At 43.8% G+C, this 21457-nt stretch overlaps 1 long non-coding RNA gene across 1 annotated transcript; it reads left to right on the top strand.

The window, feature by feature from the left end:
- The first annotated feature begins 12648 nt into the window (after positions 1-12648).
- LOC141414060 (uncharacterized) lies at positions 12649-21190 on the top strand. The gene is made up of 3 exons (XR_012439157.1): positions 12649-12861; positions 18867-19947; positions 20889-21190. It is a non-coding gene; the product is annotated as an uncharacterized lncRNA (long non-coding RNA).
- The last annotated feature ends 267 nt before the right edge of the window (positions 21191-21457 follow it).

The raw sequence follows: 21457 nt of genomic DNA, 5'->3' as shown, positions 1-21457 counted from the left end.
TATTGTGTTGAGATGTGTGTCTCACTGTCTCCTGCCTGGCCCTACTCATGCTGAAAGATCACACTTCCTTGGCCCCTGCAGGCTCCCTGTGGGGATCTCTGTTTTCACGGGTGGAGTGGGATATGGTGGCAGCATCCGGGTGAAGGGACAGAGCACACCCTCCTTGAAGATCCCAGAGTGGTCTTCCAACCTGCATGTGTGTACTCATTCCCATGGAGGGCACAACTCCCAGGCAGCTGCCTTGTTCTCCCTGGCTGACACCTCCTGGTTGGAAAGTTTATGCAGAGAACAGCCGGCCCTCCCAGGGAGTAGGCCTTTTGATGGGGAGGCCAGTTGTGAGGTGGGTAGCCCTGTTTTCCCTGCAAGAACGGGGTGGGAGCAGGGCGTGCCAGTTGGAAGAAACCCTACTCTAGCCTGAGCTCAGATGATGCTGGGGCAAGGCTGGAGTGGCAGTTGGAGGACAGATAAGTGCTGCCTGCAGGAGAGGCACATGACATGTTTTCACGAAACGACTTTCATTGTGTCAAGGGGCTCAGAGCCTGTGGTCCATGGCTGAGGCCTGTGGGGAGAAAATTCTTTCCTTTGTCTAAGCTACTTTCACTCCTCTCCCCAGAAAAAACCCAGGGGACCCTCATTCTCTGGATTTAAATGATGATTCCAGATAACCAGGTAAGAAACCACATCATTCCTGGGAAAAGGTGATGTGTTCTTCAAAACAAGGTGTGGGGGATTTGGGGAGCCTTGGGCAGTGCTAGTCACAGAGACTTCTTAGAGGTCCCTCTGTTGGGACTTGGAGAGAGGAAAGGAGAACCTTGGAGCTGGTGGCTTGGTCTGGTGGGGACCTCCTCTGGCCCTGGAGTTCTCCCAGAACCAGAACACCAGAATCCAGAGTGCTGTGGCTTCACTGAATTTCCTAATTGACCAGGAGGCCTGGGACCCCAAGTGTGTGAAGACCTGGCCCCAGTTGGTGCTAAACATTGCTCAAATTTTGTGTCACTTGAGCTTTCTGTCTCTCACCCCTCCCCCACTTCCCCCAAAGGGCCCTGGGTCAGACAGACCCCAGGTAACTTGCTTGCTGGGGGATCTGGAGTAAATTTTTTTCCCCTCCAGCTTCAGTCTCCCCATCAGTAAACAGAGTATTCATAATAATGACCAGCTTGCAGATTTGTTAAAAAAGTGAGAGGGAGAAAGAGAACTTTTTTTCAGCGATCCCTTGGTGCCCTGATTCCTGATGAAGCACTTTGCTTTGGTGCTCAGATGCTGTACCTGCAGAGTGCGACCTGCTCAAGGTCACTGCCAGGAGTCACAATCTAGGCAGAGGCTGTCAGCTTCCCTGCCTCCCCAGGGATGAATTGAACCCACCTTTGAATCTGCTTTCAGCTAAATGAAACTGGGGTGGTGTGGGCTTCTGTGATGAGGGTAAACCAGCACCTGCTAAGGTGAAGTGTGAGGTCTGAAGGCCTGGGTTGACCCTGGGTACATCCTCCTGGGCAGGCCAAAGAGAAGTTGTTGCCCTGTTTTAGAGAAAATTGATTGAGTGGCACTAGTGCCTTGCCCAAGGTCACTGGAGAATCTAAGCTGGGATCAAACTAGACCTCAAACCCTAGGCCATCCTGTGGTCTTCATGTCAAGTCAGATGCCCCTCACTCCAGAGCACTAGACTTCCTGGGGCCTCTGCCTGCCAGTGGCCAGGGCTGGAGCCGGAGTCTTGGCCATCATGGGGACAACCTAGCTGTGGCCCCCAGGACTCAGATTGGAATTGCACATGGATATTTCCTCAGCATGAAGGGAGGCTGGACGGCTGCAGATCAGAGCTGCCCATTTGCTTCTTGGCAATGAGGGACCTCCAAGGACACACCCTATCCCACTATAACCCACCCTCTACCTAGCACGGTCTTAAAAATCAGAATGAAGCCTAAAACCATCCCTGGCTTCCCACCACATTGAAAATAAAATCCCTAATGGTCTCCTGGCCACCCAGCCCCATCCAACCCTCTCAGCATTCCCTGCTCAGTTCATCCTCCTTTTTCCTGCTCTTGTTCCAGGCTCCCTACCTCCTTGAACATGCCAACCCCCCCCTCCCCCCATTTCAGGACTTTTGCATGTGCTGCTTTCTCTGTCCAACACTTTCTTCTCAGATCTTAGCAAGTGTGGCTTCTCATCCTTCAGGTCTAGGCCTTACCTGAGCTGGTGTAAGAGAGATGGCCAGGATTCCCCCTAGGAATCTCTGTTATTTCCTGGGCTAGTTTGCTGTCTGTCATTTCCATGGCCATGAACTTGACCATGGCAGGGGCTGTCATCTCTTATTTGCCCTGGGTCACTGGGGCCAGGAGTGGTGCACAGTATGTTCTTCATGTGTATTTGGATAGATGGAGCATGGTGCCTGGGGCTTCCTACCTACAGAGAGGGCTCTGCAGGTGTCTCTAAACTGAAGCCCTTCCCCTTGACCCAGCCTGGACAGAGCCCAGCCACCTGCCACACTGAGGAGAGAAGAGCCCAGCCTGGGGCCAGAGGCAGCTGAAACTGAGAACCTTTCCAAGACCATAGGAGAGATTCCTGCTGGATGGAAGTTGGGCCTCAGGAAGGCTAAGGGAACCTGAACAGCTTTTCTCTCCAGTGCTTCCAAGAAAAGCAGAAGGGGCCTCCTTTCCCGAGGCTGGCCTGGGCCCTGGAAGACTTGGATTCCTGACTCTGGCCCTGGAGTGCTTATTGTGGCCATATCTGGGCCTCAGTTTCCCTATACAAGGAGCAAGGGCTCCATTCATTTCTTCGACAAGTGTTTGTGTACTGTCACTGTGTGCTGTGAGGTGTGGGTGTTGGGGTTGCAGTAGGACATCAGCCAGGCCCAGTTCCTATTGTCTGGGGTTTTCAGTCCACAGATCTGGGGGAGGAAGGCAGATGCTAATCCAGAGTCCTTGTCCAAGTCCCCTCAAAGTGGGGATTCTGGCTCACAGGACTTGGAGGGAACATTCTCCAGGTAAGGGGAAGAGCAATCAGCATGGGAAGGAAGGAGCTAGAGGAGGACGTATGAATAGCCTGAGTCCAGTGCGGCTGGATGCTCTTTGGTGCGTGAAGAGCATGGGGGAGTTCTCCCACCCTAAAGGAAGGGCACTGGGATTTGCCCCTGTCACCAGTCACTCCTTGGCTGTGCCACCCAGGATTGGGGAGGTGCTACGTTGATTCTGAGCAAGGTGGCTCCCATCCATCCAGAATGAGTGTCCTGAGAAGGGTGGCTGGCACTCATCCTAGTTAAGGTTGTCCAGGCAGAGCATGGACCAGAGTAATAACAATACAGAGAGATCCCAGGGGTATAATGGGACGCAAGCAGGGTGCTGGGGGGTGCAAACAGGGTAGGTCTGACTAGACAGAGGGACCAAGGTGGGCCTCCCCAGGAAAGCAGCTCTTCTGAGGACTGAGTAGGTGTTTGTCAGGTGCATGGGAAGGGGCTTCACGGGAAGAGGAACCTGCACAGGCAAAAGCCCTGGGGTGGATGAGAGTAAAAGGATACAGCTCAGCTGGGCTGGCATGGAGCAGATCACAAAGAACCCTATGGACACCACCAGGACCCAGGGGCACAGTGCAAGGCTCTATGGATCCAGTGGAGGCCTCTGTGTATACCATATAGAGCCAGGCCTTCATTTTCACTGGTCAGCCTCTCTTTGCCTCCTCTATAACATAGCTACATCACCTTCTCTGGAATGTCATCCCCTGGGGAGCAGGTACTTTTGTTTTTCCTTGGTCATGGCTATCCTCCAGCACTCAGAAGAGAGGGTACCTTGTACCCAGTAGGTGTTCAATAAATCATGTGTGCTCCAACAAGATACAAAAGGGCCTCAGGAGGTAAGAGGCCCCCTGAGTGTTGGCTTGTCCCTGGGAGGAGCCTGGGGCCTTGCCACAGTGTTGGATGCTGGTGGTGATCACCAGTGATAGGGACCAAGGAGGGATAAGACCCACAAGTGGTCTGTGAGGCCTCCTCTGTGAGGCCAAAAGCCCAGAGGTACTGGGGACCAGGATATACAGTACACCCTAGGGCTTTTAAAATGTCCTGAATCATGTGATCTCCTTTCAGAATAACATCTTGAAAGGCATAACATAAAAGAAAATACAGGGAGCTTCAAAGGAAACCCATTTTATTGAAGTTTAGTTATCAAAATGTAATGAATCCGTATGTGATACGGAGAGCTGCATTTCTTTGCTTGCCCACTGTACTGACCTTCACCTACCTTGGTGGTGAGCACAGCCTCTCTTCCAAAGTGTCCCAACAAAGTCATGGGGTATGAAAAATAAACTGGGTGTTGGGGTGCATGCCTGTAATCTCAGCTACATGGAAGGTGTAGGTAAGTGGATTGCAGTCTAAGGCTGGCCCAGGCAAAAAGCATGAGACTCCATGTGAAAAATAGCTAAGGTGAAAATGGCCAGGGGGTTTGGGTCAAGTGGTAGAGCGCCTGCCTTAGTAAGTGCAAGGCTCCGAGTTCAAATCTCAGCACTACTACTACTACTACTACTACTACTACAACAAAAAAAGATGCCTTGCAGAATGAGGTGGAGGAGGAGTGATTTCCAGTGATCACAGTGGGAGGGTCTGTGGACTGGGGTGCAGTGTCGCATTTGGGGCGACACTGCTAAGTTTGAGCCTTAGCATCTGCCCCTGGACCTTTTACCTACACCCACTGGTCCCTGGATCCCTGGAACTCTTCCTCCACCTGCCTCCCGGACATACACACCAGGACCACTAAAACCACAGCCCTTCTCACCTTGGCCCTTCCACTGGTTCGTGAACAAGCTGAGCTGTCATGGCTGGATGGATATAAATCACACCGAGCTAAGCCACAGCCCCCACCTGGTGCTTCTAACGCTCCTACCTTGAGACCCTTTCCTGCGCCTCCCTGGGGTCCCATCTCCCTTCAAGCTACATCTGACTGGAGGTGAACCTGGGGCTGCAGAAGAGAGGATATCCTGGTGCCATGGGGGACCAGGATGTGACTCCCAGCTGGGGCCTGATACAGCTGGGCACCTCCTGCCTGAGGCCTTGAGGCCATGGGAGGTAACTTCCTAGGGCTTCATAAGGAGCTGGGGACACTATCTTTGGGTCGTCCCAAAGTTGGGGCTCATCTTCTGGCCCCAGGGTGATGTCTCAGGGCAAAATGGGTCAGTGTCCCAACTGGGGGTTGTAGGGGTAGAGGGAATGGGACACAGGGACCCTTACTCAGTCAGGGCCAGAGCTTCCAAAGCTCCTGGAAAAGGCCGAATTGCAGGGACTGGGCTCTGGCCACCTCCGTCAGTGCCTGGGGACACTTTGAAGATGAAAGCCCAGGGCAACCAAATAAATCATTGTCCCAGCCAGGGCCCTTTGCAAATGAAAGAAGGCAGTTTAATAATAACTACATGGCAGAAACTAGTGGTGAAATGGGACCATCCCAACAGACCTACTGGCTGCTACCCAGGTTTTTTGGCAGGGTGGGGCGTCCCCAGTCTGGTGTGTCCTCCTGTCACACCCAACCCTGCAGAGTGCAGGTCACTAAATAGTGTCTCATACCAACACATCACTAATCAGAGCAACGCACACGTAAACAGAAAGACAGAGAGATAGCTGGAAACACATAGAGATAGAAGACAGATCAATTAATATTATAGGGACAGGAAGACAGAAAGAGGGACAGATAGACAAACTGACAGAAAGATGGACATACAGGCAGACAGATAAAATGGACAGATGGAGAGCAAGATAACTTGTCAGGCAGACATAGAGGGCAAGAGACAGGACAGACAGACAGGTGTCTTCATTTAAGAGTGAATACAAAGCATATCCTGAATTTTTCTCTAGTGCTCTTGGAGCTATGTTGCTTGGCATTGACTGATTTCATCTTCAGAGCTGGAGCATGTATTAAAGAGGACACCTGACACTAAACTTCACCTGTGCCTGCTGATTAGGTTACAGCCAGATCTGTCCCAGAATGTATGCAGGAGAGCAGGGTGGGTGGTAGCCCCATGTCTCCTTCCTGATCTGGACCCAGAGCTCTGTCCAGGTGGTGTGTGTATCTAAAACCAACAGGGAGTTTCTGAGGTCCTGTTTGCAGCTGTCCAGAGTTGGGAATGTGAATGGTGAAATGGAGTGTGGATGACAGCACAAGAGTGCACTTCAAGTCTTTCACAGGAAAGGAAGATCTGTACAGAGTACAGGTTTAGGGCTTACTGTATTTTCACTAAAATGAACAAAATGAACTGTTGATTTTTTTTATTGACAATAACTCCTCACTTAAAGAATCTGTTGATTTCCAAGTGTTACACTTTACCAAATTAGGTAAAGCAGATGATCAGTAGCAGCTGTCTAACCCTAACCCCTCCAGTTGATCAAAGCCATTGGTTGGCTCTTGGATGAAATAACCAGGATGACAAGCCCCTCCCTTATGCTAATGGTGGGGGAAGATTGACCAGGAAAGGGCTAAGCATCCTCTTAGAGACAAGAAGTAGGAATGCACATTTAGGGAAGGAAAACTCAGAGCCTGAGACCCACAGCTGGGCAGCTCCATCAGCTGTATGTCCACCTTGCTCTGCAAGTGTTGACACTCACACTCAGTCCATTGAGGAGGCTGTGCAGATGACGGCAGGCTCAGACAAGCCTGGTTAGGAGGCACAGTTAATAGTCAGTCCTCAGTTGAACTCATCCTAAGGGGGATGCTCAGGTTAACAGAACTTCAGCAGAGAAAAGGAGCTGGAAAAAGAGGATCTTCTAGTCAGTGGCTCTTGATAGTTCTGGAGTAACAGGTAACTGAGTCATTATGTCATCCATGCGTTCCTTGGTGCATTTGCTCTTGTTTCTCTGAGTGTGTGTGTTCTTGTGTCTCCATGTCTCTGTGTGTATGTTCTGTGTCTGAATGTTCCTGTCTGTACATTTGTCTTCCTGATTTATTTGCTTTCTTGTTTTAGCAGGGAAAAAAATCCTGGTTCCCACATGGACCACATCAAATAAAAAGCATTTGAAATATTAAAACATCATCAGCTTGACTTGTGTTTGGATGGGTGGTGTGTGATCTTTTTAGGTCTTAGCAAGGCATTTTTCTATGAGGGCTTGCAGATGAGGCCCTCTGTTCAGAAAGTGACATAAGGGTCATTGCTTCCCCAAAGAGTCATTATTGAGCTCTACTTTTAGTAGAGCAAAATGCAGTTTTGATGACCTTCAAATGATATAAAGAATTCCTTGTAAATGGGGTGAGAATACTTTCTGCTCTTTGACTGTTTGACTAAGAGAACACATCAAGCTTTTCATACTTTATTTCATTTTTGCTTGTTTTGTTTTTAAAGGGAAATTTTCATGAAAATTCTACCCTGAAGCCATTGTCTTGGAATGTCTCTAAACAAAGGGATTCCATTTGCAACCAGTAGGGGGCAGAAAACACCAGTCATTGGACTGTGTTGCTGTTATGGACAGTCACAAAGTCAGCATTCTGGTGTCCTTGTTTCCTGGCATTTGGGTATTAACATAACACCAGAACCTGCAGCTGGTCCAAACACCCTTAAGGAGCACAGCTGTCTTCTGGTTTTGCTGCACTCAGACATCCAAATATTTTCAGCAATAAGATAGATAGCAGGGGACACAGAGTGGTGGAAAAATAACAAAAATCCACTTAAAATTATTTCTATGAAAGACCCTTTGGGGTTATATGAGCTAGTAAATATAAATGAAGATTGAATATTTTATTGAGATTACCAGTTTTAAGATTGTTGTTTTTCCTTTATATCTTATTATTTACTAATGTAGAATTCAGGGACTCATATTTGCTGATCAAAGAGAATAACTTTTGGAAGATAAATGATCACATTGTGTCTCAACTGGTTACAACCACTGATAATCCCACCTGTATATTCCTTCTTCCTCCACCTGATGGCAACAGTTAAACCTCTTTTCATAAGTATCTAACCTGTAAAAATAAAATTGTTCCCAGCACTGCCAAAAAAAATTGTCAACTCAAACAATAAGGCTTATATGTAGGTATATGTTTAAAGGTAAACCCTTTGTGGTCATTTTTATTAGTATGTTTTAATTGTATATAGTGAGGGGGCTTCATTGTGATATTGTCACACATGCACATAATGTATTTTGATCATATTCACCCACTCTGGTACTCACTCTTAATTTTTATGGTTCCAAATTATTATTATTTTTTTTTTCATTTTTCTTTTATTATTCATATGTGCATACAAGGCTTGGTTTATTTCTCCCCCCTGCCCCCACCCCCTCCCTTACCACCCACTCCACCCCCTCCCGCTCCCCCCCTCAATACCCAGCAGAAACTATTTTGCCCTTATCTCTAATTTTGTTGTAGAGAGAGTATAAGCAATAATAGGAAGGAACAAGGGGTTTTGCTGGTTGAGATAAGGATAGCTATACAGGGCATTGACTCACATTGATTTCCTGTGCGTGGGTGTTACCTTCTAGGTTAATTCTTTTTAATCTAACCTTTTCTCTAGTTCCTGGTCTCCTTTTTATGGTTCCAAATTAAGTAGGAAGAGACTGATACATATGAGTCAGATCAAGAATATATCTTTTTAAGCAAAGGAATTTAAAAAAAAACAAGCATTCCCACTGAAATGAGGGAGGAGGCAAGACCTTAATTTGCAGTGTGCTGGAGTGTTAATGAAGACAAAGAACTAACAAAAATAGGAGGAATCAAAGCATTTGGGTAAAAGCACCTTCCTTGTGCTCTCTTAATGAAGCATAATATTGATAGTGCATGAAAATGATGTAAAATCTAAATGTCAGTGTCCTTTGGAACAGAGCCACATTCATTCATTCATGGATTATTGGTGGCTGCTTTTGTACAACTATAGCAGAATTTAGTATTTGTGAGAGATCACATGGCCTGCAAAGCCTAAAATATTTAATATCTTACCATTTTTAGCAAATGTTTAGCAACCTCTGATGTAAGCTCTGAGAAGCAGCCAAGTTTGTCTATTTTATATACTGATGAATTTTAACTGACTTACTGAATTTTATGTAATGAATGGATGGGTGGGTGAGTGGATGAATGAATATGTGGGTGGATGGATTGATGGGTAAGTAGGTGGGTAGATGGGTGGGATAGTGGATGGATGGATGGACAGATGAGTGAATGGATGAATAGGTGGGTAGATGGATGGATGGGAAAGTAGGTGGGTAGATGGTGGGACAATGGATGGATGGATGAATGGATGGGTGGGTGAGTGGGTAGATAGATGGGAGTGTGGATGGATGGGTGGGTGGGTGGATGGAAGAAGGGGTGGATGGGTTGGCGAGTGAATGGGTGGGCAAATGGATGGATAGAGTGGATGAGTGAATGGGTGGGCGAATGGATGGATAGAGTGGATGAGTGAATGGATGAATAGGTGGGTGGGTGGGTGGGTGGATGGATGGGTAAGTAAGTGGACAGATGGGCAGAACAGTGGATGAATGGGTGGGTAGGTGGGTGGGTAGATGGGTGGGAGAGTGGGTGGACAAGTGAGTGAGTATATGGAAGGGTGGGTGGATGGGTTGTGGGTGGATGAGTGGGTTGATGGATGCATGAATGGATGAGTGGAGAATGAATGATTTCCACGCAGTGTTGGAGTTGACCAGTGATTGTAAACTGTAAGTTATGGCAGCACAATCTACAGTCTTGTGGAAATTTACCCAATAGGCCCCAGTCTTTATTATGGAGCAGGCTTAGCAAAGACAGAAGTTGAGGATCCCACCAGGTACAGCTGATGCGAGGGGTATGGGTGGGGTGTTGATAATGGCAGCTGAGTGATGCATTTTGAAGTCTACCATGGAGTAGATGATGTTGAGACTAAAGGTGCTGATGGACAAGGAGAGTGTGTGAAGAGCAGTAGAAGAGGCCAAAAGGGATTGCCACATGGAGGATGTGAATTAGAAGAACAGAAGTTTGAAGTCACAGCATTGGATGTCAGACTATACTCCCCTAGAACACAGAGCACCTACTCGTGATAGGGCTGTGCATGTACCTGACTCTCTGAATTGTATTTTCTGTCCTCTTTATTCAAATCATCACCCACATAACAAAGGGCTTTCTATCCCTGGCTTCTCCTGGGCCAGTCCACCAGAGATAAAGGAGCTGTTTTGCCTCAGGGTATGAACTCCAAGTTCATAACCTCCCAAACGACTGTATTTGGAGACAAAAATCTTTAAAGAGGTGATGAAAGTGAAATGAGATCATATGACTGGGCTCTAATCCAATCTGAGTGGTGGCCTTATAAAAAGAGATTAGGACACACACAAAGGGATGACCAAGTGAGGACACAGGCAGAAGATACCATCCATAAGCCAAGGAAATGCCTGATATGGCATCATTCCCCAGAGGCCCAGCCAGGCCCCTCTGGTGGCCGATTGATTACATTATATCACTTCCAGCATGGAGGAGCAAGATTTTCCCACCAGAAGAGGCACCTGATACAGATTTATTTTCCTGCTCACAGTGCTTCCATGCGTTACCAGCTGTGACTCACAGATGACCTTCTTATCCTTGTGGTCTCCCACCTAGCATTGCCAGTCAAGGAAGCAGAAATGTGGCAGGATAAGCACACTGGGATTGCCAAATTCCCTGTCTTCCAAAAGCAGCTGATCTGAGAGAAGGGTGAAATGGAGAGTTTGCTCTCTGAGACAAAGAAGAAAAAAACCCAAAAAGCTGCTGCCTTTATTGATTATGACTTTCTTAGTTGAAACACCGTAGTGACAAACATCGCTATCACTCATACACATGTGTGATAAGCAAACAGTTCTTGCCCACGTGGCCAAGGAAAATTGGAGTGGACACATTGTGTTCAGCTGAGTAACAGCCCCTGAAATATCCAAACCCTTATCCCTGGAACCCGTGAGTGTCCCCTTACAGGGAAAAGAGGACTTTGCAGAGGTGATTAAATGCTGAGTCCTGAGATGAGGAGATTACAACAGGTTACCCAGGTGAGCTAAATGCAACCACAGGCATCTTTCTAAGAGGGAGATTTTACTATGGACAGAAGAGGAGGAGGCCATGTGATCAGGGAGGTGGCAAGTAAAGTGATGTGGCTTCAAGTCAAGAAAAGATAGCAACCACCAGCAGCTGTGACAGCAAGGATCAAGTTCTCCACTAGACACCCCAGAAGGACCCAGTGCTACTGGCACAATGATTTCAGCTAGTGAAACTGACTCAGGACTTCTGGCATCCAGGGCTGCTGGACAATAAATTTGGTTGTTGAAGCTACTGTATTTATGGTAATTTACTACAGCAATCACAGGAATATATGCATGCCAAAATTAATATATAGAATCCATTTTATAGTCTTTCCCAAAATTAAAAAAGTGCTTCCAGATTTTCTTTGTACTTCTTTGTGTATTCAGTTCAGCAAATATTAAGACGGATAATAAACTCATAAAATGTAAAACCAAATTGTATAAAACTAACCAGACATAAAAGGGGGATCTTAACCATTTTATGAAATACTATAATTAAGATCATTGGTCTTACTTTATATTGTGTCTTGTTTTCGACTTCCAAATACCTGTGGCAATTTTACCTTGGAAAAAAAAACATGCACCCAATAGGAAAATGGGTATTCTAAACACATTTCTTGTGTGTGAATGTCATGTGAATTCAAAACAAAGAAAAAAGAGATGTTTTCAATCCTCTCTTTATTGATAAAACTTAGGCATTAAAAAAAAAAACAAAAACTCCAAAAGGAGTAGGTTGAGGTAAATTTGGAGGAGAGCAAATAGAAGTTAAGTACAGCAGGTAGAAATCTTGTTGAGAGTCAACGATCTATGTGGTCTTTGCCTTTCTTCCATCTCCTCTGCTTAGCTTAGGTGGAACCGGGGCTATGACAAGATGTCACTCCCATGATCATGGCATCAAAGACATGCCAAAGTCTGTTTCTGTGGAAGCAGTCAATATTACTGGTTAGCTGGCTTTGGGTTAACCAAATGAATTGGGTGGGCCTGAACTAATTACATGAGTTTTCAAATCTGGTCTAGATGTCAAGAGTCAGGGAACTCACAAATGTGATGACACAAGGCCTCTTGGAGGCCTTGACAGAGCATATATGTTACTGTGGAGAGAGCTGTGTGGCAGGGAGACATGGGTATTAATTCTTTAAAGTTTGGTAGTATTCAACAGTGATGGATTTACCTATTCTAGAAATTTTATTTAAGTGGAATGATAGAATATCTGGTGTTTTATGACTGGTTGATTTTACTTAGCAGAATGTTCTCAGCACTCATGTTGCACTGTGTATCCTTTTTATGGCTGTATAGTAATCCATTGTATGTAGATATCACTTTATATTTAATCTAGTCATTTGTTCCTATACATATAAGTTGTTTCCATTTTTTGGTTGTTACAAATAATGCTGCTGTTAACATTTGCATGCAAGTATATGAGTGCCTATTTTCAGCTTTTTGGGGATTATGCCCAGGAGTGGAAATGCAGGGATATATGGCAATTCTTTGTTTAGCTTTTTGCCATGATGTTTTCCACAGTAGCTGCACCATTTCTGATTGCTACTAGCAATGCACAAAGGTTCCAATTTCTCTACATCCTTGGCAACCCTTGTTATTTTCCATTAAAAATTATAGCTTACCTTGTAGGTGTGAAGCACTATCTAATTGAGGTTTTGATTTTCATTTCCCCAGTGACTAATAATTCTGAGTGTCTGATGACCATGAGGGATAAGGGAATCTGCTGGCTGATTGGTGAGGGAGAGGCCTTGCATTCACCTGTCTTCATCATCCCCTCCCCCACAGTGAAGACCCCTTTGTGACTATGCCATAACTGTGTGGTGAGGGCCTGGAATCCCAGTGTAGAGCATCTTCTCTGCTTATTTGAATGAGGCACTTGTGAACTTCCAGAAGAGAAGGTAGGTTGGTTTTGTCTGCATTACAGTGAGCCCTGCATCTTTGGTTCCAACTGTTTTATTTGTATGGAGTTAGCTCATCTTTCTGCCTTGGCACTGCATTTAGTGATGTCCATATTTGCTTATGTTTGGAAAAACACAGACAAATCAAGTAATAGAACTTAAGGTGCATCTATCAAAGACTTGAACTTGGACTTGTCTTTCTTATCTAAATCCTTCCTTCCTTCCTTTCTTTCTTCCTTTCTTCCTTTGTACTGGAGTTTGAACTCAGGGCTTCACACTTGCTAGGCAAGCACTCTACCACTTGAGCCCACACCCCCAGTCATTTTTTCACCTTTTTTAAAAAGATTTTTTTTCACTTTTAATTTTTGGATAGGGTCTTGTGTTTTTGCTTGGGGCCAGCCTTGGGCTGTGATTCTCCTATGCCTTCTGCATAGCTGGGATTACAGGCTTGAATTACCACACCCAGCCCTATTCACCCCATTTCTAAACTTATTATTGGGATAGATTTTAGGGATGGGAACTCTTGAGAGATCTAATCATCATTGGTCTAGAACAGGGTGTCAGGGCAAGTGGCACAGTGAGGATAAGGGCTTTTACTCCAAAATCTCAGATCATTTATCCACATTGTTACAAACCAGCTGGCTAGGGTCCTATTGCTCTATCCAGATGGAAATGGTGGATAGGCAAAGAAAGGCTCCTCCAATTATTCCAGGCTCTTGTGGGTATTTGCAGGTATTGGAGGGGACGACCAGTGAGCAGCAGCAGTCAGCCCTGGGCCTTGAACAGCTAGGGTGGTCATACAGGATTCAGGCCCAAGTGTTACAGCTCCTGCAGTGGGAGGAGTCCCTCCTTCAGTTGTTGCCTGCAGTTGTTCTCTGGTCAGCTTCACCCTGGACACTCAGCTTGCCAGCCTTACTGCTCCCCTGCTGTCAGGGCAGCTTCCTCCCTGACAAGGGTGTCTGCACCAACCACAGCAGTCCCCTCATATTTGCACTGATCATAGTACAGTCTGTTATGCAAATGAAGAGTTGTATTTGTACCAATCAAAGGTCTTCTGTTGGGTAAAAGTTTCCCTCCTCCTTCCCCAAGTGGAAGGTAGTTTTCTGTTGGGCTGAAGTCAGGTAGGAGCTGCTTGCTAGGGCAGTGCCTTCTGGAGCTGGAGTCATGGTTTGGGTGTTGGCATGACAGCAGTCCAGCTGCTCTGCTGGCAGTGCTTTGCTCAAGGCGGCCAAGGCCCTAGAGAGGAGTCTAGCAGCTATCAGTTAGGGAGTTAAGTCTCCCCAGCACATCTCAGCACATTTAAAGGAAAAATACAACCTTTTGAAAAGGTGCTTATAACAAAGGTTTATCAGTAACAGTCCTTTAACAATACTTAAGAGTGCTCAAACAATATTTAACTTCTGTCCCAGTGTCTTAGGCAGAGGTGGGTCAGGGTTTCAGCTCCCAGGGTAGAATCCCAAACCCTTGATTTAGGCCTATAGATTGACTTATGAAGAGAGCTCAGAATACCCAGGGAGCAGGTCCTGAGCCCTCTCACCAGCCACCTGCCTTTGCAGGTGTCTCTGGGCTGAGCCATTCCCTCAGATGAAGGCTGTCCAGGCAATGCTGCCCTGAAGACCGAGCAGGGACTAAGTACCTATCCCCCAGGAGTGGTGCAGTGCAGCCTGAGGTCATCCAAGGGCTGAGATCTTGTGTCCTACACTTTAGAAGCACACATAGAAAATAATTCTTTCTTTGAGGTTGGTGGAGAATTATCAGAAAAAAATATCTTTAATTCATTTAAAAAATGGTAACATGGAAATAACACAGATCTTAATTAAATCAATATGGGACTATTAATCACATATATAGTTGTCCCTTGGTATCTGTGGAGGATTGGTTCTCCATCAGGAACAAAACCCACAGATGCTCAAGACCCTTATATAAATGGCATAGTATTTGCATGTAACCTACACACACCCTCCCTCCTGTATACCTTAAATCATGTCTAGGTCACTTATAATTCCCACATGACATAAATGCAATGTAAATTGTTGTTACATGATATTGTTAAGGAAGTAATGAAAAGAAAAAAATGTCTGTACATGTTCACTACAGATGCAATTTTTCTCTCAATCTGTAGTTGGTTGAATCCTTGAAATCAGAACCTGAGGATACAGATAGTCAACTGTAATTGTCAATCACATAATAACAATAAATAGTTGATTGCGTGAGTGAAGACAGCATGACATAGGATCCAAACTCTCATTTTTCTTATCAATCACTAAAGAGACAGAGTGAGGAAAAAGAAAATATATAAGTCTTAAGATAAGATCCATGTATTATGCCCGTGCCTTAACATCATCTCCCTCCCTGAAGTTCCTGTCCCTGGGTGCATCCAGTTTCCAAAGAAAGCGTGAGAAAACAGTTGTCAGAGGAGACACACGCAGGAGGGGAACCAGGCCCTGGGCGATTTCACCTGACTGCTGTTCAGCCCTTCCATGGGAATGATTACATTGATGGAGCTGGGCAAGGGGCCTTGCCCACTGGGGATGGTGGGAGAAATATTGGGATTTTTGAAGGCAAGATTTGTTGGGTATTGGTAAAAGTTGTTAACTCTCCTAACTTTGAGTTACCTGCTTGCATACCTGCTATGAGCAGTGTGTTTGTATCTCTCCATCCAACAAAATCCATATGCTGAAATCTTAATCTTCAAGGTGATGGCAATAGGAGGTGGGTCTTTGGGAGATGATTAGGTCATGAGGGTGGAGTGTTCATGATGGGATTAGTGCTTTTCTGAAAGAGGTCCCAGAGAGCTAGCTAGCTGCTTTCATCACTCATTGAAAAAGGCACTGTTTATAAACCAGGAAACAGGCCTTTACCAGACATGGAATCTGCTGTCACTTTGATCATGGTGGACTTCCAGCCTCCAGAACTATAAGTGGGTGTCTATTGTTCATAAGCCTTCAGTCAATGGAATTCTATTACAGGAACCTGAATGGAATACACAGCCATCTAAGCCCTTAGCTCTGCTGCATATGCTACATACATACTTTGGACAGATCACTGCTTAGACTTTGGTTCTTAGTCTTGTCTTCTCTTTCCCTATTGAATGAAATGAAAGAGAGGTGCAGAGTCCCAGCAGACACCGACTGCTGGTAACCCAGTAAGATGGTGCTGTGAGGCTCATAGGAACAATATGCTGCTGGAGCTCCAACTCCTGCCTTGTGATTCTGCCTCAGGTCTCTAGGCAGAGTCTCTGCTGCCCAGGAGGAAGCTCTGTCTTCTGTGTGGTTCCTGCTGTTTGGATGCATTTCATTTAGTGTAGACTTAGAACGTTTACACACAGTAGAGCTCCAGTTCCTTGGGAAACATCTCCAGGCACAGTCCCCTACATATGCTGCAATGGCCTCTGATGGCCTACTCACAGGTTCTTACAGATCCATTTTGACTCTGTAACAAAGACATGAAAAGAAAGGTGAGTGCAAATTAATACAGTCTCCAGTTGCCTATTATATGGGGCTCCTATAGCACATAAATCTTTCAAATAACACACCAACTACAAAGCACATTGGAATGATTCTTTTGCCAATATCCAAAGATAAGAAGGGCAAAGCATATTTACTAAGGTTCTGGAAGGTACAAATAAAACTAGGGCACTAGGGTAATTAGTGGATAAGGAAAAATTAAGTTGTTTCTTTCTCTTGGAACTAGGAAACCCCTGAAAAACAAGAGGAATTGTGGTAATGAAGCTAACCTGATATTTTTATGCCATCTGTAAAATACAGTAGGAAGTATCTCTAATAAAGCCATGATACAGAGACACAGCAATGGACTAACAGACCCATGTGGTAATGGACAGCAAGATCTCATGGCATGGAAGTAGTAGGAATGAGATCAAACCATATATATTATGCACAAGGCAGATAGGCAAGACTCCTTCATTGGGACCTCAACTGGAGCTGGACAACTTGAGCTAAGGAAAGCTGGCACTGACAAGAGGGCCAGGTTGCTCATTTGAACAAAGAAGGCATCAGGATTTTCTGGGGGACTAAAGTTTGGTAACTGTTCATTGGTCATAAGTATGGTTTTGAAAGATGTTCTTTCTTGCATATGAAAGTATCTTGGCTTTGTATTTGGTGGGCTAAGGCAGTGATTAATCCAGGAACTTCTGAGTCCCTCCTGTTGCTGTTGCCATCATCCCGTATAAATGTTCCAGCTTTAAGACAGAGCTGAAGGACTTTCAATACTTGAGCCAAATAAAGAGGCATGGTGAAGGCATAGAAAGGAGGTTCATCACATGGCTTGGGACATGCTGTGGGAAGAGACAGAATAAGCACTCAGCTCATCTTTAGCCATCATTGGAGTACAGCCATGAGCTATCAGTTTAAGTAGACAAAAGAACTAGGGACAAGGGACAAAGGTGTATATAGTTAAACAGTCCCAGTCACAGGTGTGTTCTGGTTGACCATTATCTCAGTCCAAGGATTCCCAGAAGGGTTCTAGAGAAGACGTTATCTATCTCTGTCATCACTTGAGGGGAGCAATCTGGTTCCCATGAGATGATTGCTCCTGCTAAAGGGTGCAGCCTCATCATAATAGGTAATAGTCCTTATTTGGAGGGGTGGTCTGTCCTGCAAGTATCCACTGTTCCTTATGGGATGTTTCAGTCCTTTGTTGTAAAGTTGTTATCAGTTCTGTCCTTTCTGAAATCCAAGGTGATTGCAAAGTGACTGCCAAGAGAATTGCTTAGAGCAAAGACAAATACAAAATGGAGGCAAGGATGCCAAGTTTCTCCTGTTTTTAGTTAATTCATGTGCCCAAGTAAGGAGCCAGTGATTTTCAGCAAAAGTAATTTGAGCACCTCTTACATCTCCATTGGGGACCACGCAGAGTTAAAGAATCTCATAAGGGAGATATGGGATTCCTAGAAATATTCTTGGCATGACAAGTTATCCAAATCTGCAGAAAGACAGGCAGGTATTGCAAGGCTGAATTTTTTCCTAGGGAGCATTGATATTAAGTATGAATCTCATTAAGGGACTTAGGAGAGAACAGAGGAGTAAACCTTCCTATATATCTCAATTGTACTTACTTGTATAGATCTTCTATCTACTTAGACCTTTTTATGAAATCTTCATGAGAAACTTTGCCAATGACCAGTTCTTGGAATGAGACCTTAAGGGCATGGATGGAATTTTATTTTGATACCACACACTCTTTATTGTCTGATCATTTTTGTTACTATATATATATAATGAAAATAAAATATTCCCATTATTATTATTCATAGAAGAATGAGATTCACAATAGGAGAATAATCATGTTTAGAAGCAAAAGAGACTCAGATAATTGCATCACATGGGTGAGACAACCTATCACTTTTAATTTATCCAAAAGAATTATTGAATATATTTGCAAAGATTTCAAGATGGCAAGGTTCTTCTATGTTCTCTATAAGTGACAAATTGGAAACAACACCAATCTTACACTGGGTATTGCAGAAAAACAATGAACAATTCAGTAGAACTTTTAAATTTTTTTTTTGATACAGGGTCTTACCATGCAGCTCAAGCTGGTTTGGAACTGTCTTTGTATCCCAGGTTGGCCTTGAACTCTTGATCCTCTTGCCTCATTCTCTGGAGTGCTCCAGTACAACTTTTGTATTAACAAATTTTTTTACAAAATTAAACCTATCAAAGAATTAAAGAGGAGGAAATATGACCATCTGGAGTCAAAGGTTTTTGTGATCTCTAACTATTGGGGATTCCATTAAGGAGCCTTGGGTCTGATGCAGAGGGCTGGAGTCTATCCCATCCAATTGTTGTTTTCTTGATGGTTGCCATCTGACTGGGGCAAAGTGGAATCTCAACGTAATTTTGATTTGCATTTCCTTTCTGGTTAACGATGTTGAACATTTTTCACATAGTTATTGGTCATTTGTACTTCTTTTGAGAGCTGTCCAATTCATTTTCCTATATTGATTGGGTTATTTTGTTGTTTAACTTTTTGTTTTTACGATCTAGAACCTGGCATACTCTAACACCTAACTCAGAAGTTACACATCAACAAAGCCTCCTAAGGGAGAAAGCAGGACCTAAACTCTTGGAAAATTTCTTCTACAAGACTTGTGTGAATTGTAGAACTGCCTGAAGATGAAATATGCCAAGGTGCTGAATGACGCATAGAATTGTCCCTAGAATAGGTGATATTGTGTTTATCTCCGAGAGAAAACTTCTCACAGGCATGAACCCCCTCAACCTCTGTTCAGAGACCCTCCTAACTGTAGTATCCCGAGCCCTGAGTGACCTGGGAGTTAATGAGGTTGACCTACCGCCAGAATGTGAGTCATTCTCCGGACTGTAAGCTTTCTGAACTCAGACTACGAACAGTCTACAGTCTATATGTGAAAATATTTGGATCACTTTATTCATTTCTGGAGACAAGTTATACAACTTTGCTTTGGGAGATAGTAGCTCAGAGAATGATCCCAAGTACCAAAAAGCACTGTGAATTGTTAGTTGAATTGTGACATTTTGCCTGGTTACATTATTGAGTTTCTTCCTAAATGATGTTGAATGTTTTGCTTTGGAGACTGTCAAACAAATTGCAAAGAAGTACCAAACATGTTGGGCGGCCATCAGTTGACATGGTAGCTGATGCTGTGGGTTTCCCTCTGGCTGGAAGCTTCAGGAAACATTTGCACCTAAAGAGGCTCCCAGAGTAGATTGGATCTGACCCTCTGTACCCATGACATGACAGTCATGTGACTTGCACACATTGCTAAGTAGGGATGCACCTGAAGCCCAAGTGAACAAAGGGGTTCTGAACAAAGCCCACAGGCCTCAAGGCAAGTGACCGTCCACACAGAAGTGTTTGTTCTCAGCACATGATTCAGAGCACTGGGTGTGTTGGATCTTTTTGTTTTGCTTGCAATAAGTCTTCATCCATGACTTCAGTTTTCATCTTTTTGACTTAGTAGGACATCATTTTACGAATTTTCATACTGTGGGACTTCAACCCAGGTGTGTTTTAGGATGGTTAAGGGGGAAAAACTGTAGCTAAGGGAAGACAACCTGTTGAATATCCATTTGCAACCACAAACTGGTAAGTATTTGTCAATACTCAGCATGACTTAATCATGTCTTTTACAATACAAAGCAAAATCTTTTCTGCTTATAAGAATTATTGCTTCAACTCAGGGCCTTAATATAAAACCTGAGTTTTATAGGTACTAGCATTTCATTCCAGTATACTCGTTCTCTTCCTCAGTACATTAGCAGAGACTCAGAAATGATGGAAGAAAAAAAGAGGCAAAAATGAGAAAAAGGGAGATAGTTTATACTTAATAAGGCTTGATAAATTGGATAGACTATCTATCTTATATACCTTCTGATTGATAGACTATCTAGGAAACCTCAGGTTTCAAAAAGTCAGCCTGTATTTTTGTGAGCTGAAAACAACAACAACAACAAAACTGGATAACCAAGCTATTTTAGTACTCTGTAAAAGTTGTATTGTAGTTTGAATAATTTAAATTAATGCTTCACTTTGCAGTTAACATATAACTCAGATTTTCTTGTATCCTGGCTACATGGAATTAAAGTCACTGCTTTGTACATCTTGCCATTTGCTGGCAGAATTCATTTCCCCTCAAAGACCTTGGCTTGAAATAATGACTGGAAAATAACTTTAAATATGGTTCCTTAATGTACTGCCATTATTCCATGTAATTGAATTTCCATATCTATCATTACATTTTAAAATATTAGGTTACTGGCAAAATTTTTCTCTCTCTGCCTCCCCATGTTTTCATTCAAGGTCACATTCACTTCAGGTGTCACATGGGGTCCTAGCCCTATCCTAGCCACAATGGCCTCATGGAACTTCCCATGGGACAATGCTTCTGGTGAATCCTGGAATGGTTCTGAGGGGCATCCCTGAATTGAATTAGAATTAATAGGCTAAATCTGTGCCATTTCCATTGTCTTTAAAGAACTGGGTATTTTTAGGGATTTTCACATTTTAAAAAATCTTATTTTTTCCAGGGGCTGAGGCAGGAGGATCATTTGAGTCCATGAACTTAAGACCAGACTGGAAAACATTGTAAGATCTCATCTAAAAAATAAATCTTTTAATGAAAATATTTTAAATAAATGTAATTGAGATAAAAACCAAGTTATATTTTGAGTAACTTCCAGCTGAGGTGAACTCTCAGATTTCGGAATGGGAGTTTTAATAACAGTTTGATTATGATCACGTCTGGAATTCAAAAGAAGAACTAGTGAAGATTTTGATAGAACTGACAGGTGCTAAAAATGCAATATTAAAATAGAGGTGTAACTCTTAATGATGCTGTATAATTAAGAAGTAATTAAGGAAAACACTAATGTTGAATTATTTGTGTATGTGAAACATATATTAACATTTCATTAGCATTATATCATCTGTGCTGGTTTCATTAATATGAAGCCATGAAATAATTATTAAAAGTTACCAGTTACATTTTGCTATTGTAAAAACTATGAATTGCTTTTAACATACTGAATACAACCTTCAATTCTAACAAGAAAAAATATATTCTCACTAATATGTTAGAGTATAATGAGTTATTAAA

This window comes from Castor canadensis, chromosome 11, assembly GCF_047511655.1.
Source record: "Castor canadensis chromosome 11, mCasCan1.hap1v2, whole genome shotgun sequence".
Taxonomy (NCBI): domain Eukaryota; kingdom Metazoa; phylum Chordata; class Mammalia; order Rodentia; family Castoridae; genus Castor; species Castor canadensis.
Note: the sequence above shows the minus strand (reverse complement) of the source record. Positions and strands in the feature narration are given on the sequence as shown.